At 40.4% G+C, this 15,199-nt stretch overlaps 1 pseudogene; it reads right to left on the bottom strand.

Moving 5' to 3' along the window:
- Window positions 1-511: 511 nt before the first annotated feature.
- Window positions 512-7,336, bottom strand: LOC133883434 (V-type proton ATPase catalytic subunit A-like; annotated as a pseudogene).
- Window positions 7,337-15,199: the final 7,863 nt, after the last annotated feature.

Here is a 15,199-nt window from a genome sequence, read left to right as displayed (position 1 = left end):
AGTTTGGTAGGCTGGCCATGCCGGTGGGTGGGACAATGCTGCTTCTATCTCTGGCCCCCAACGCTTCCAAGAGGTATCATGCATCTGCATGCTTCCAATGTCTCAGTGATGATGCGGATATCCCGCTGTCTGGTCTATGATTTGTGTGTGATCCATGGCACAGCAACTTGCAAAATGTAAATTACAAGTACTGGTCGAAATCCTTCCTGTGAAAACTGTGATCTCGATGAAATAAATACCTTTAACTGTTATCTCGATTCTTAAGAGGGATGAGAAATTAAGGAAATATTTTTTTTTACATGTCGTTTACACTCAAGCAATTTCTGCTTTGAGCATCAGAGAAATGAATCTCATATTCTTATGGTCCATTTCACATTTTTTACTCGACCCAGCATCATCCATAGGACAGAGGCACAGAGCCCATGACTGCATGGACTGAACCGAAAATTTGTGTACCTGATACATATAAAGTCACAACTGAAGTCCTCTGGTGACAAAAATTCACACAAAGTAATGACAACCCAATAGATATATGATGTTCAAACAGATGGACATCGTGCTTATTCAACTATGGGCATGTCCAACCGTATCTTACAATAAATAACGGTACATCAAAATAATGTGTCCATTGAGCACTGGAGGCCAAACGAGGTAATTACAAAAATAACAGTGTTGGTGGGAAAAAATTCTGATAAATAATTTACATCTACAACCTCAAACTGAGCAAAACAAATTGCTCCTAGAAGCGTCTAGAGCATTTAGTAGTCTTATTGTTTATGTGGGATGTACAATATTTACCGCGCCTCATCTTCTAGGTTGCGGAATCTGGCAGTAAGGTCATCATACAACTTCTTGAATTTTGCAACTAGAGCCTCTTCACCTTCAGCAGGATCCTCGAATTTTTGTGAACTGTTCTATAGACAGAAAACGTTAGCAATAAAATCATCCATAAACCATTGCAAAGGATATCATAACCAGTAAGTGTCGCTTTAAATAAATGATTGGAGTACTTACACTAGGCGATAGAAAAGATCATCCAGACGATGCTTTATAACACTGTAAGTTATCTTGTCCATCAGCATTAGCAGCTCGTTCCACAGCCTGCAAATATTTATATTAAGAGAACATTTCTTCTCTTTCGTGTGTGATGAATTCAGATAAACTACCTTCACTATCAATAATGGTAGAAACAAAGTTCCGGTAGATGCAAGTCGTTTGTATTTAAACAGTTTCTTGAATCCAGGTATCATGTAAACATCAAATTATCAACCATTTCTTCCACGAGGCCATGATTCAACATTAAGCAATATCGATCCTTTTAGGCCAAAAAGACAACTTTATCCAATGTCATTGAGAAAACACAGGCTTCGAAGATTAAGTGAAAACATCTAATCTGCTTGTGCTTGTGCATCGTGCAACTTATGACTGTAGGACTAAAAGGCTACAGTAAGAGGAATCACCTGGTTCGCTTATGTGTTGAAATGAATAATATTGCGCATCATCCAAACAAATTTGTAGAATGGGCAAAACTTGTCGTATCTGTTTTGATAAGTGGAATCATGGTCAGAATTAACAAGGTTATGCATTCACAAGACAGGCAATTCACACAGACCAGACTAACTAGGCTATCACTCACGGTGTAAATGCATTCTGCACCAAGTAATCTTCCCTAAGGAGCTTCGCTGTCTCCAGAGTAATCTTGTCAGTTTCTGCCAGTGCATCTTTGCCACCAAGCTGTTTGGTGAAAACATTAGTCCAAATGGAGTCAGCAATTACAATATGCGAAGGGCATAAGTGTCAATTCAATCTTTCTATGGAACCTTTCAGAACTGACAGGAAACTAACTATGCAAATCAAACTGGCTTAAGCAGATTCAAAGTCTATTGAAACAACAAGCCCAGGAAAAGCCTCAAAAAAAGGAACTAGGAAAGCAAAAGCACTTGTTTGAATGTTTCAACAGTTGCTTCTATGACAATTCTAGCAACTGAATCCACAAAATCACAAAGTCACTGAGTTGGAATGTACCAGTGTGCTGGAAAATGCAATCGCAAATCATTGAAATGGAAAATACAGTCGCAAAGATGAATGAGTTGGAAAAGACCATCCAATTCCATTCTGTCCTGACATGTGCCCATACAACCCAAATTTCACCCTCACATTGGATTGTATTTTCCAATTTATACATTACACACTCGTACCGAGCTAATTAATTCTAGAAAAGGAAATGCCAATAAAACATCAGAATGGGATCCTTGGCAACCGATGCACACGGAAAAAAAAAGGATACCTGGACAATTTCATTTAGATCATCTTCCCTCTGTAATACTTCACGTGCTTTTGTCCTTATATCAATAAAGTCTGGATCAAATTTTTCATAGAAGGATTCCAAAACCTACAGATAAGAAGATAGCATGTCAGTATAGCACAAATACCCCAGGAGCCATTAAGAAACGTTATTACTAATAACATGTAACTGATGAAAGGGAGATAAATATGATGGGGAAACAAACTTCCACATCCATACATCATGGCAGCAAAACATGTGCACAAAAGAGATACAATAAAGTGGTTGAGTCTGAACTGCCAACTTATTCACCTAGTATCAGTGTCTTGTGTGTTCTTGTTGCACTATATTCATAATTCATGTGAGATGTAAGCATAAATATGGGAAGCGAACACAGCAGCAGGAATCATTCAAGTGTCAAATGTTAGAGAAGTACAGTTGGGATAATATGGCTAAACACAAGATGTAAAGAGTACAATTTCAAAATCATCTATGATTGGAGTTGCCAATACTTAAGGCACTAGTTCAAATTGTCAAGGTTTAAAACACTGATTCACATTGTCAATGTTTAAAACACTAATAGTTTAAGTGAACCTAATCAATCATTGGAGTGACTTCAGATAACTCATAAAGACTATCCATGTGGAACTCATGTGCAATAGGGAGCTCAATATATATATAAGGTGAGGACAATGTTCTCCATTTGTTTCTTTTCTTCTTGTTTGTGCTTTGTCTTAGAGAATTCATAGAGGACTGTAATTAGATTAATATCCTAGGCAGGCAAGGGAATAACCTTGGAGTATTTTGAATACGGAATGAGCCAATTCACAGATGGGAAATGCTTTCTTTGAGCCAGCTTCTTATCCAATCCCCAGAAGACCTAAATTCAAGAGCAGTTAATAATATCAAAGGAATGAATATGCTGTCAGTAGGGTGGGCCAAAAGGTTGGGGTAGTCGAGAAGTTCTCTTACCTGCACAATACTAAGGGTTGCAGAGGTAACAGGATCTGAGAAATCACCACCAGGAGGAGAGACAGCACCGACAATTGTGACACTGCCAGTCCGATCTGGACTTCCAAGGCATTTCACCTTACCAGCACGTCCGTAAAACGATGCCAAACGCGCAGCCAAATACGCATGGTAACCACTATCTGCAGGCATATTGATCGCACCATTAGTATAAAAAGTTGCAATAGTATGCAGTAAAAAGGTAAGTAAGGCAGCACTAAGCATAATCCTGGATCAAGACAGTGGAGTAGAAACTAAACCCCAGTGGTGAATCATGTTGTCAGTAATACGAAAGCATTAAGCGATTCAAAAGCAATTTTCATACAGGAGAGCATAGTATACAGGAACAAAAAGGGAAATGATAACTGGGAAGGATGAAAAGAATCATACCAAACGTCCTGAAATTTCACGCGATGCCTCAGCCCATCAGCCATCATACTGACATTATAGCCCATGTCACGAAAGTACTCAACAAGTACTCAGCAATAGTAATTCCTGGGGACAAAACAAAAAAGTATATGATTGTTCTGTTGATAGAGAAAACATCAGGTCACTCTATTTAGCATAAGTTAGCCGGAAATAGACATGGTTCAGCTCAACCACTTCAATGATGGTAATTCACTACAAGATCTAGGGCTTTAGGATACCAAGTCCCCAACATAAAATGAACTACAACAAAATAGTTGGGGATAGATCAACAGATTCCTATATCTGCCTGTTCTTGGTTCTTTACCCTTTTTTTTTGTATATTGTGCTTTTCCAATTTGTGCCAGATGGCACTACAAATTTAGTACTTATAAAATGAGCAGTTCGTACACAAAGTCATCGATAGATGATAGGTCAAAAATGTCCAAGCTGCAAGCTTGCAGCAATGCCATCTTATGACAATATTTAGATAAGCATTTTTTGTAGAAAAGCAAAATAATCTGGTTAAGAAAAAGATCTGCAGAGGGAACTCATGCCTATATAAGTAGAGTGCAAATCTCAAAACATAAGCGTATAAATTTTACCGGTATAAATGGATGCTTCACGAGCAGCAACAGGCATGTTGGAGGTGTTAGCCACAAGAGTTGTTCTTCGTGTCCATCAGGCAATGTCATTGTGGGAAGTCCATAAGGACCTCAGCCATCTCATTTCCTCTTTCCCCACAGCCCACGTAAACCACAGCTTCTGAACTGGAATACTGTATAAGGTAACTTGGTCAGCAAAAGGTGTGGGATTAAGACACTCAAAATGCCAGTATACCAAGTTCAACAACACTGGCAGTTACGAAACGAGAGAGCAGTAAGACCTTTGAAAGTGCTTGACTAACGACAGTTTTTCTGCAACCAAATGCTCCAGGGATAGCACGTCCCTCCAAGCACTGAGGGAAACAGTGCATCGAGTACACGCTGAAACCAATTCACAGTATGTGTGAGATATACCAAGATTTAATGGGGCAGGACAGGAAAAGAATTTATTTGTTGTGATTAGCACATTCAGCAATTAAATGTTGACACTAAAAAATATGGCCTTGAGTAGCTACTAGCTAGCTCCATATACCTGTCCTGTTAGGAGAGGCGTACCGGCAGCAAGCTTTGATGAAACAGGCTTTGGTGACCTCACAGGCCATGTCTGCAGAGCACAAATATGACATTTTTTTCAGATATGCATAAACATGGTATGTTCAGACTTAGCTAAGGGAAATTGTTTTACCTGGAGCATAGTAAATTGCTTTTTGATGCCCTGAAATTCCAATTCCAGTACTGTATCCTGCATTTATATATCAATAGCCAATAGGATCAAACAAACTTAAGCAAAAAGAAAAAGAAATTAAGCAGAAAAACAGCAAGCCTTTGAGCAGTATCTACTAACCTGCAAACTGTACTGCGTTGTAGCTTATTTCCCCATAGAACCAGGAGGAAGGGCAACATAGCGTTGCATCAGTGTATGCTCAAATACAGTCTGCAATTAGTCGCGAATATGAAGTTAGGTACGCTAAGAACAGGGGTTGATGGATGGCAGAATCAGAAACCTTCAGAAAAAATAGTAAATTATAAGAAGGAAAACTGATATATTTCTAACTCACAGCATATAAATCTCCACCCGTGATGGCATCTCCAACACCTGAAACAAAAGACTAAAATTGTTGATCATTCCCTACAGGACAAAACTTGAAAAGAGTTATCTCAGCACCATGCTCAGTTTTCTATTCGAATGTTTACACACATTACCTAGCTTCTTTGGCTCAAATTCCCACAGCTGATCTTTATCAAGGGCGGGGACTGATACACCACGTGGTATGTACACATCCCCAGATTTAATCGCAATTGTTTTTCGAGGGCGCTGCAACGGAATGATAGGAGGCCATATCATCAGAACAGAAGTACTCTAAGTTAATCATACTAAATGTGTGTTTATTGCATTTATCTACCTGAATTCCATCAAAAATGTTCCCAAGAATGCCAGGGCCCAATTCAACTGAGAGAGGCTGTATGAAAATAGCCATCACACACTAAACAGGGAAAACAAGAAACTTACACAAATGCATGCAGAAATCAACACAAACAATACCTTTCTTGTTCTCAACACTGGGTCATTAACCATCAGCCCAGCTGTTTCCTCATAAGCTGCAAAACAGTTGCATAACGTTTGTGAAATTCATGTCATACATTTCCTTAGGGTAAAAAATCAACATAATGTTTTTTATACCAAAAAATTAGAGGTGTGAGGCTACCAACCAGGGCTCAAACCCTGATTCTCGCAAAGAAAAAAGGCTCCTCCTTGTGTGTTCCCCGTGGTCGTGGCGCGGCCGCTCAGCGATAGCGTGCAGGTTGTAGCTGGCTTTCGGGGTCTTTTCTCGACCTTAATGCAATGCCTTCGGGATGTCTCTCCCCTTGGATCGAGTTTTTTTTATACCAAAAAATTAACATGATCATGTGGATCCGATCTATACTGTACAACACCTTGAATTGTAGTTGAGTCACCCTCAAGACAAATAATTTCCCCGATGAGGTTGTCATGCCCAACACGAGCAAGTTCATACATGGTCGCACCACCCATTCCATTGGCCACAACCACAGGTCCAGAGACCTAGAAGAAGACACGAGACACACCATAAGAGACTGCAGTACAAACCAACAATCAGAATATCATATAAACCGACGAAAGGCCTGTTTGGCAGAGCTCTCAAAGTGGAAACAGTGGGAGCTCTGCCAAACAGCGGTTTGTAGGTTCCGGCTCCCACAGTGATTCCTTGAAATAAACTAGATATTGGAAGCTAAAAAAACAGTTTTATTTGATTCAATTCCCTACAAAATCACTTCCTCCATAGAATTTACCCTAAAGAATCACTTTCCACAGGAAATCACTTCCTTCAGAGAATTTAGATCAAGGAGAGCTCTACCGAATAGGTCCTAAAACCCCGACCTCAATTGCTCAGTTGCATAACCTAAGCATTGGAGCACAATTCCATGCTCAAAACCAAATCGATCAGACTAGTTTCCAGAATACTCTAGCTAACTGAAAACACCACCGCAGCAGTCAACATTCAGACAACACACCACACCAGTAATCCACACAAAAAACGGTACCTCTTGCGATTCAAACACCATCAAAACCCTAAATTAGACCGCCCAATTCGAAGAATCACCCGTCAATTGAACTGGACCCAAACACCACCTGAATCCCAGCAAAGTTACATGACAAGGACGGACAGCACATTCCCGTACTCAGATACTCCAATGATCGGGACAGCACTCAAATCCGCAGGCAGGGCCGCGACAGTTCTGTGATCCAGAAGCAACCTAATAGGCTATCGCAACTGCAACAGCAGGTATCGCACGAGACGAGCAACAGGGTCCAGTGATCCAGCGACAGGGGGAGGAGGACGCGAACCTTGCAGACGCAGCCGTACTCGCTCTCCTTCTCGCTCCTCGAAGGTCGTGACGCGCTCGCCGAACGCCATGGTCGCCGCCGGCTAAGGGGTCGTCGGCCGGCGTCGGATCGTGAGAGAGAGAGAGAGAGAGGCCGTACTGCGGGGGAAGCGATGGAAAAGGGGGTCACGATTGCAGAACCGGATTTATTTTCCCTCCCTTTTCTTTTCCGAAGTAAATAGTTGTGCGGTTGAAAAAAACACAAATTAAATACAGTAATATCAAACATAAATTTAAAATATGAAGATATACGTATGCCATGAGAGTATGACTGAATAAATACATCTGAAGTGATATCTTAGTTTGATTTAAGATGATATCTTAAAAATAAGAATGAGATTATCAACTATTTATTTTCCTAATATTTTATTTATTTTTATTAGTAAAATAGATCTCGTATCATAACCAATAACAAGCCAGTGAGACTAAAGCACGATCGTGGATAATAAAAGTGATTAAATTATTCAAATTTTAAAGAAGATACTTGGAAAAATATAATATCCCTAAAGAACTATCAACGGATAGAAATATATAAAAGTTAGTAATCCATGTGTTAGAATCATAATTTATACTTTAATCTCCTTGTATCGTCACTACTTTATTTTTTACCATTACAAGTATATTATTATTATTATTATTATTATTATTATTATTATTATTATTATCTAGCCTATCTCAATTTGGTTGGATCAAATGTTTTGTTTTTTTATTAAATTAGAGGAGAGCAGGAAGAGATGATGTAAACATCGATTTATATTTTATACAGCAGAGGTTAAAATTTAAATTCGGGCACTTTGTTTTGCTATGGTTGGGAAAAGATTTTGCTACCCGTGTATGCTGCAGGAGTAGTTGGTTCGTGCACTGACATGTGGGCTACGCGATATACCAGACAGGCATTGGTACCATTATACGTATAAAGCCATCTCCAACGGGAAAGGCAAAGATATCATTGTGCTTTGCTAATGTGCCGTCCTTTTACATCTATCCGTCTCTAGTGAGAGTCACTATCACTGTGCGACACTTTACAGTAGATAATTGTAGGTTTGAAAAGAGATAAAAAGTAATAAAATATAGGAAATAAGTAGCTGTCAAAGAAGAAAAAAATAGAAGATATTGTAATAATATTATAGGAGACGATCTGCTGAAGATAGCATAATGCATTTGTTTGAGATTGTGTGCTTGTTGTTTGGCACAATTTTACCATCAACGTAGCACAAAAATGTAGATTGGCTAGGTAAGAAGTGTACTTGTTTGTTGAATATATTTCCCAAATACTACAATTTTACTAACAGATGTCAATATAAATTATGAGTAGCATCGGACTTCCCTGCTACCTTGAAAATTTAAAGTGATATATAAAAAGGTAATGATGGATTATAATTTTGTATAATTAATTAATAAAATAATAATAATAGAGAAAAAATTTCCGAGAATTTGAGTGTACAGAATCCATCTGAAGTTTAAAATTCCGCATGATTTCTACAGATTTTTTTCCAAATAGGCCTAAGGTTAATCTCTGCAAGCCACAGTCCATGAGCTGGGCCGGCTTATCCCCTAGACAGCCCACCTACCCAGGTAAGGATTTTTTTATTTTAAATCAAAAAATTATAAATATATATATATATATATCTATTTTGAAATTATAAATTTAGACTTAGTCACCCTTAAAAAAGCGATATGTTTAAAAAAACATTGCGTTCTAATACTTTAAAATTCAAAATATTATTAAAATAATAATAATAAATTATGTGGTGTCGAAGATAGCTCTCTAAAAATTTAACTTGAACCATTACTTAAGTCTAGATTTTCAATTTTTTAAAGTAAACATATATATTTATAATTTTTTATTAAAAAAATATTAAAAATAAAAAGTTCCCCAGTAAGTGTACAACAGGCAAGCCCATTTGGGACGTATTTGGTTCAGCTGCTCCGCTCGTGTAGAACGCGTACGTGCAACCAGATGGAAAGGGACTAGCGTTTGGATGCCTACACTGGTGGGAAACGCTGCACCCATTGGTGCAAATGCATCCACCCAGCCAGACCGACGGGAAACGGCGGATTCGGCTGTTTCTCCGGGGGCTGGCCCAGCGGATTTGCATTAATGACGAATAATTAGCGAATGTTAGCTCACATTAGTACATTTTAAATTATATTAAGATTTAATATGATAAATTAATTACTATATAGTGTATTTATGCAAAATAAATATCATGTTTAACACTTATTTTTTTATTTTAATCTCATGTAACATATACTCATACGGGCAACCAAACAAAATCTCTTCTCAGTCAGACTAAACACATAGTCAATCAAACAAACACTACTGCATCTTTCTAACCTATCTCAACTCAGCATGCAGTAGACATACTAGCCAGGATGAACGCGTTCTAGCAACCGAACAGACCCTTGAGCGCGCTACGAAGCACACGAAGAGGCACGGAGCTGCGGAGTGCGGAAGCCACGTCGCCGACCCAGACAGGGAGCAGGACGGTCTCTCGCCTTCGCCCCTTCGTCTCCGGCCTCGTCCGCGGCACCTTCGTTCGTGCCGGAGGCAACCCCATATCGGTGTGGGCGCGGCCGCGGGCGTTTGGCGTCAGGGGACAAGCGCGCGCCAGGCCCGGCGGGCCACGAGAGGTCGAGAGAGGCATGCTGCTTGTTGCTTCCAAGACCCAATCCCCCAGCTCAAACTTGCTAGTGCTGTTTCATGATTGTTGGCTCACGGAACCCTGGAACCGGGTGCAGGGCAGCTGCAAATCTAAAGTATTGTTTCTCAAATGAAAAGCAGCCACATGGAAGAGTTTCCAGATCTCACCCATAGCACAGCTACCCAGATTTTTCAGTAATATCGTCTTTGCTCCATTTCGATAAGTTGAGTACTGAACTGCTATCCTGGTATACCCATAAGGTAGCATTCAGTAGGATTTTCTGAAAGAAAACTGTCAGACTCTCCTTCGGATCATCTTATATAACTTATACTTAGTCCTTAAATTAGTAGCTATTACGTATATATTTTTAACAGAAATAGACATCATATATATACATCGATTAAAGTACGATATTATGATATAATAACGAGTTCGTTATAATATACACTCATATGCATAATTAAACAAAGTCTCCTTTGAGATCTATCCGGTATCCTTCTCATGCCTCATGCAGTAGTAAAAGAGGGATTTGCGGGTTGCTACCTGATAAGTATCATTGTATTTAGCTCCGTAGACGATAGTACTTCACGACTGACAGTCTGTATACTTAGTTGTCTCGAACACAAGAATATAGACTTCATATTTGTTGGTGCTATTCTCTCAGTACTCTCGCCCATAATACTTCGAGCGCTGAGTATACCCAAATCTCATCAGGGTCTCCCAAAAGATGAGAGGGAAACCTTGCACGTCTAAGCAGGAGGTGGTGGTCCATCCGTCTTCTTCCATCTGCAAAAATTTTGAAAGTCCTATCAGTAGCTGGTATACATATATTTCTAACAGAAGTAGACATCACAGACATACATTAATTAAAGTACGGTATTATAGTACAGTACATAGTTCATTACAATAAGACTCGTAGGCATAATTAAACAAAGTCTCACCACACGACGGAAACAACACAAAAGCGACTTAAGCCCTACAGGCAACTTAAGTGCAGACGAAACCAAACTTTTCTACTCTTCATCTTCACCTTTGACGAAGTCGGTCTCTGGATCATCTGAATTCACATATAGCAAGAGTGAGTATATAAGATACTCAGCAAGTCCTACCTCAAAGGGAGACATTAGATGCATAAAGACAGATAAATGATAAGGCTGTAGAGTCTTTAGGTTTTGCAGAAAGCTAGTTTTTAATACAAGGTTCAATTTACAAAGACTATCTTAAAATATTTTTTGAGGGAACACATAAGTTGAGTTTATAGGGTTGTTGGCCCTAGAGGAGATACTTCCATCCCGTCAGTTTTCACACTTCTTTTTACCGGTGGACATAATGTTCGGGATACTCCAGGCACGTAGTCAACATTTTTTGAAAAAACGGGCACATTGCCCACTCACACGCCAAAGAGATACACACGCTAAAAAGCTAATCGTTGTGACTGAACCGTAGCATGTCCTTGACCAAGGACACGGCTATCCGAATATGTTTAACACTCTGCAGAGGTTGTACACTTTACCCACAAGATATGCACAGACTCTAACCTTAACAACTGATAAAACTATCATAATGAGATGCAACGTCCTCACAACATAGCCACAATATCCACCCACGGAACACTAAGATACCATGAGACTTAGAATATTCACAGGAAGGATCACTTAGCAATCTCAAGGCTCTAACATAGCCTTAACAATATCAACAGTCGGACCTTGGGTTACGCATTGCCCAAATCTTCCCCTAATCTCTGTTGCCACTACTGGCCTCTGAGCGGGTACCAAACTAAGTTGAAGGGGTTTGGTCAAGTCCTATCCATTCAGGTCATATGATTGTACAATTGATTATAATGTAGCATGTCACAACCGGTCCTTATACGACCGAGACAAATGTCTCCTAGCAAGAACACTACAAAGACGAACCTTGCTATAAGGTGATTCCCACCTTTGTGGCATACGCTACTCACCCCGTCAAAAACACACTAGAGTTTCCATGAACATATCTTACACACACCAAGCACATAACACTTCACACTATTTGAAAATACATGATTAACATATGTAATTATCCTGTTTCTTTCATTTGAGCAAATCAATCCTAAGCATGTTAGTAAATAAGTATTCATCCAAACAATCATTATAATTGATGTTGGAGGACCTTCTAGGGTTTCAACAAAATAAAGGAGATAATATTAAAGTATGGCATGAACAAGTTAGATCATAACTACATTAGCATATTTTTAAAATTACAGTTATTAACTTAAACATGCATATCCTTATAATTTGAAACAATTGCTCTATGGGTTGTGTTTGAAAACATAGGATCAACGTGATCAGCGGTGTATGACTTACCTTCGTTGAAGTCCTAGTCCGCTCCTTCTTCAAACTCTGGATCCTCTAGGTCTTCCTCGAACGCGCTTTCCTCTAATAAACGCAACAAACAGCAAAAGTGCACACATAAGAAATCAATCAAATGATTATATTGAAAACTAATTAAATTACAAAAATTATGAAATTGATATGATTGGGTAGATCTCAAATTTAGATAAATATCGGTGGAAGAATCGTCAAAAATGGAGCTAGGACGAAGAAGAAACGAGCTTTAGAAGTTTTTTCTGGAGAGAAAATCAGAAAAAGGAAAAGGAATATCCTCAGAATATTCAGTGGCTTGGCTTTGGTGAAACGGCTCAGCGGTGTTCAGCTCGGGCGGCTCGGCTCGGCCGAGCGGCTCGGTGGCTTGGCTCAAGAGATAAGGAGGGGGGAGGTCTCTGTCCTGATCGTGCAGAGAGAGTGAGAGAGAGAGAGGATGCGATGGGGGGGGGGGGGGCGACGGCGACATGCCGATGACGGAGGGTGGCGGCGGGCTCCGACGAGTGGCAAGGTAGGGCAGTGGCGGTTGTATTCGGACCGAGCTGAGGTGGATCTGGCTGACGAAGGTGAGGGCAAGGGCCGACGATGGCAAAGATGCGATAGTCGGTGATGAAGGAGGCTCTGGCGGAGTGGCAAAGGTATGTGATAGTGTTGGCTTTGGGGAAGGAAGGAAGGAAGAGGGAGAGGGAAAGTGGTGGAGCTCACCGGCAGTGGTGGCGGCGCTCAGAGAGGGAGAGAGGTGGAGGTGTGGGAGGTGGCGTTGTGTGGTGTGGAGGGAGGAGGAAGGGGGTACTGTTCATTATATAGGGGACGATGGCATGGGAACTGCGGCGGCTCGAGGTGTGAGGCGAGGCGCGGAGCTTGAGACGGTGCGGGGAATGAGGATGGCTGCGACGCACGGCGAAGGGACAGACGGTGCGGCGCGGCGCAAAGTAGAGAGCGGCGCCGGGTCATGGGGAGAGAGATAGAGATTTCAAGATTTTTTTTAGGAGAACACGGGTGTCACAAAAACAGTAAAATTTTACTCAACAAGGTGCAAGGTTCACAATTTGCATCTCCTTTACGGTGCCAAGTTTGTTCTTAAGTATGCTATCCTAGGCTTATGACTGAATGAAGACTTCAATACTCAGCAGAACTTTCCACATATTTTGTAAATTTTGTGGTGGACATATTCCCTTTCTGTGACTGACAATCGTATCATTATCCTCACGTAATGTGTATTCTCCCGCTGAGCCTCTGCTTCATTTCACCACGTGTGTACTGACACTGTGAGTGCCAGTCAATAGAGTGAGCAATTTTTCCCTCTCAGCTTACTGGTTATCCTTGAGCTAACATCTTGTTCCAAGTTAGGACAAACCTCACACAACACCATGGTGATAGTTCTGATCTCAGACACCAACATATTTATGTTGATTTTAGTGCTTTATCTTTGGCATGCGCTGCTTTGCAATTTGAGTAATCAAGAGGCTTGATGACCTAGATTTTTAGTTAAATCAGCATAGAAGAATTTTATGTGGCATTGCAAAAAAAAAAAAGATAACAAAAAGTGCAATAGTGAATATAGTGTTATGTCATTTCCTGGCTTGATGATCTAGATTTTTAGTTAAAACAGCAAAGAAGAATTTTATGTGGCCTTGCCAAAAAATAATAAAGAATATAAAGTGTGCAATAGTGAATATAATGTTATGTCGTTTCTCAAATTTAGTTTCCTCAACCAATTTTGTGGAAATTAATGTTGATTCGTGGGTGTATTTCTATGTGCCAGCTAGTTAGTTACTTAGTGCTCCTGCATGTCTTAGTATCCTAGGTTTTCTAATGGTGTTCAGCACGGAACCTATAAGTGATATATCTACTCTCTTGATCAACACTTTTTTCATTTGCCTGCACTTATAGCTCAAGATGTGTCTACACACAATGACAAACAAAATCTAACTAGCAAGATGGCCTACGCAATTGTGCAGCTAGATTTGGTTATATGTTTATTTCCTTTACGCATTTGTGCGATTAACAGCTCTTGGCACGATCTTGCTGGTCCGGGGTTCGACCCCTGGGTGTGTATCCCATTTAAGACCTCTAGTCCCCCAGAAAGGTATCCGACTGTAAAAAAAAGAGGATAGTTTTTTTAGTCTAAGTGCAAGTAAATTTGCTAAGATTTGAAGAAAAAGCTGGTAGGTAAAAGAAAAAACAGATGCACTAACCGGTGTCTTGCTCCAATTGTTAGTAGTCTTGGGCATAGAACCCATTGCAAGAATTGGTGTACATATATAATTCTGCAAGTCCTCCTATTGAACTCTCGCAACCAAGTGCCATCAACAAACTCACCAAGGCCAAAACCAATTCTGTCCCGACACATACATTCCCTGCTCGATCGACACACGGTGCCTCGGCCACTTCTGTTCCCGTCACTTAAGCCTTTGCCATCGGCTGTGCCTTGCTCGGATCATCCCTCCTTCCGTTCTACTCAGCACTCACCATGTCCGATGTCTGAAGCTCCACCCTTGATCCCATAGTCCCTCCGTGCCCGACTATTGGAGCTCTATCACAGTCGCCGTGTCCGACGACCTCACCTGAAACCTGGATGGCCCCTACCTCGGTACCTCCATGCTCCTCGGCCATCAATGCGTTGGACAACCAGAGCTCCGCCCCCTGCTATGGTTAGTCTCACTACACCGATTGCTTGAGTTCTAATCCTGTCTACTTGTCTCATTTATAATGCATGTAGGTTGTTATACTAACTGTTAGTCATAAAGATGCACCAACTTAACATTGGCTCTATGAAGCAAGTTGGGCACAAACATATGGCGCTAAATTCCCCTTAGTTTTTGTGTATTTAACACTCCTTTAATTTTGTATCTCCTTTGGAGTACAAAACTGTTAGCAATAAGCTTTGATATGTGCAGATTTTTAGCTAGCAGATTAGGGAGAATAATAGTCAATTAAAACAGTAATATCTGTAGTTATGAGCTGTTTGAACCAGGAATTTCCAGC

The sequence above is a fragment of the Phragmites australis genome, chromosome 10, assembly GCF_958298935.1.
Source record: "Phragmites australis chromosome 10, lpPhrAust1.1, whole genome shotgun sequence".
Taxonomy (NCBI): Eukaryota; Viridiplantae; Streptophyta; class Magnoliopsida; order Poales; family Poaceae; genus Phragmites; species Phragmites australis.
Note: the sequence above shows the minus strand (reverse complement) of the source record. Positions and strands in the feature narration are given on the sequence as shown.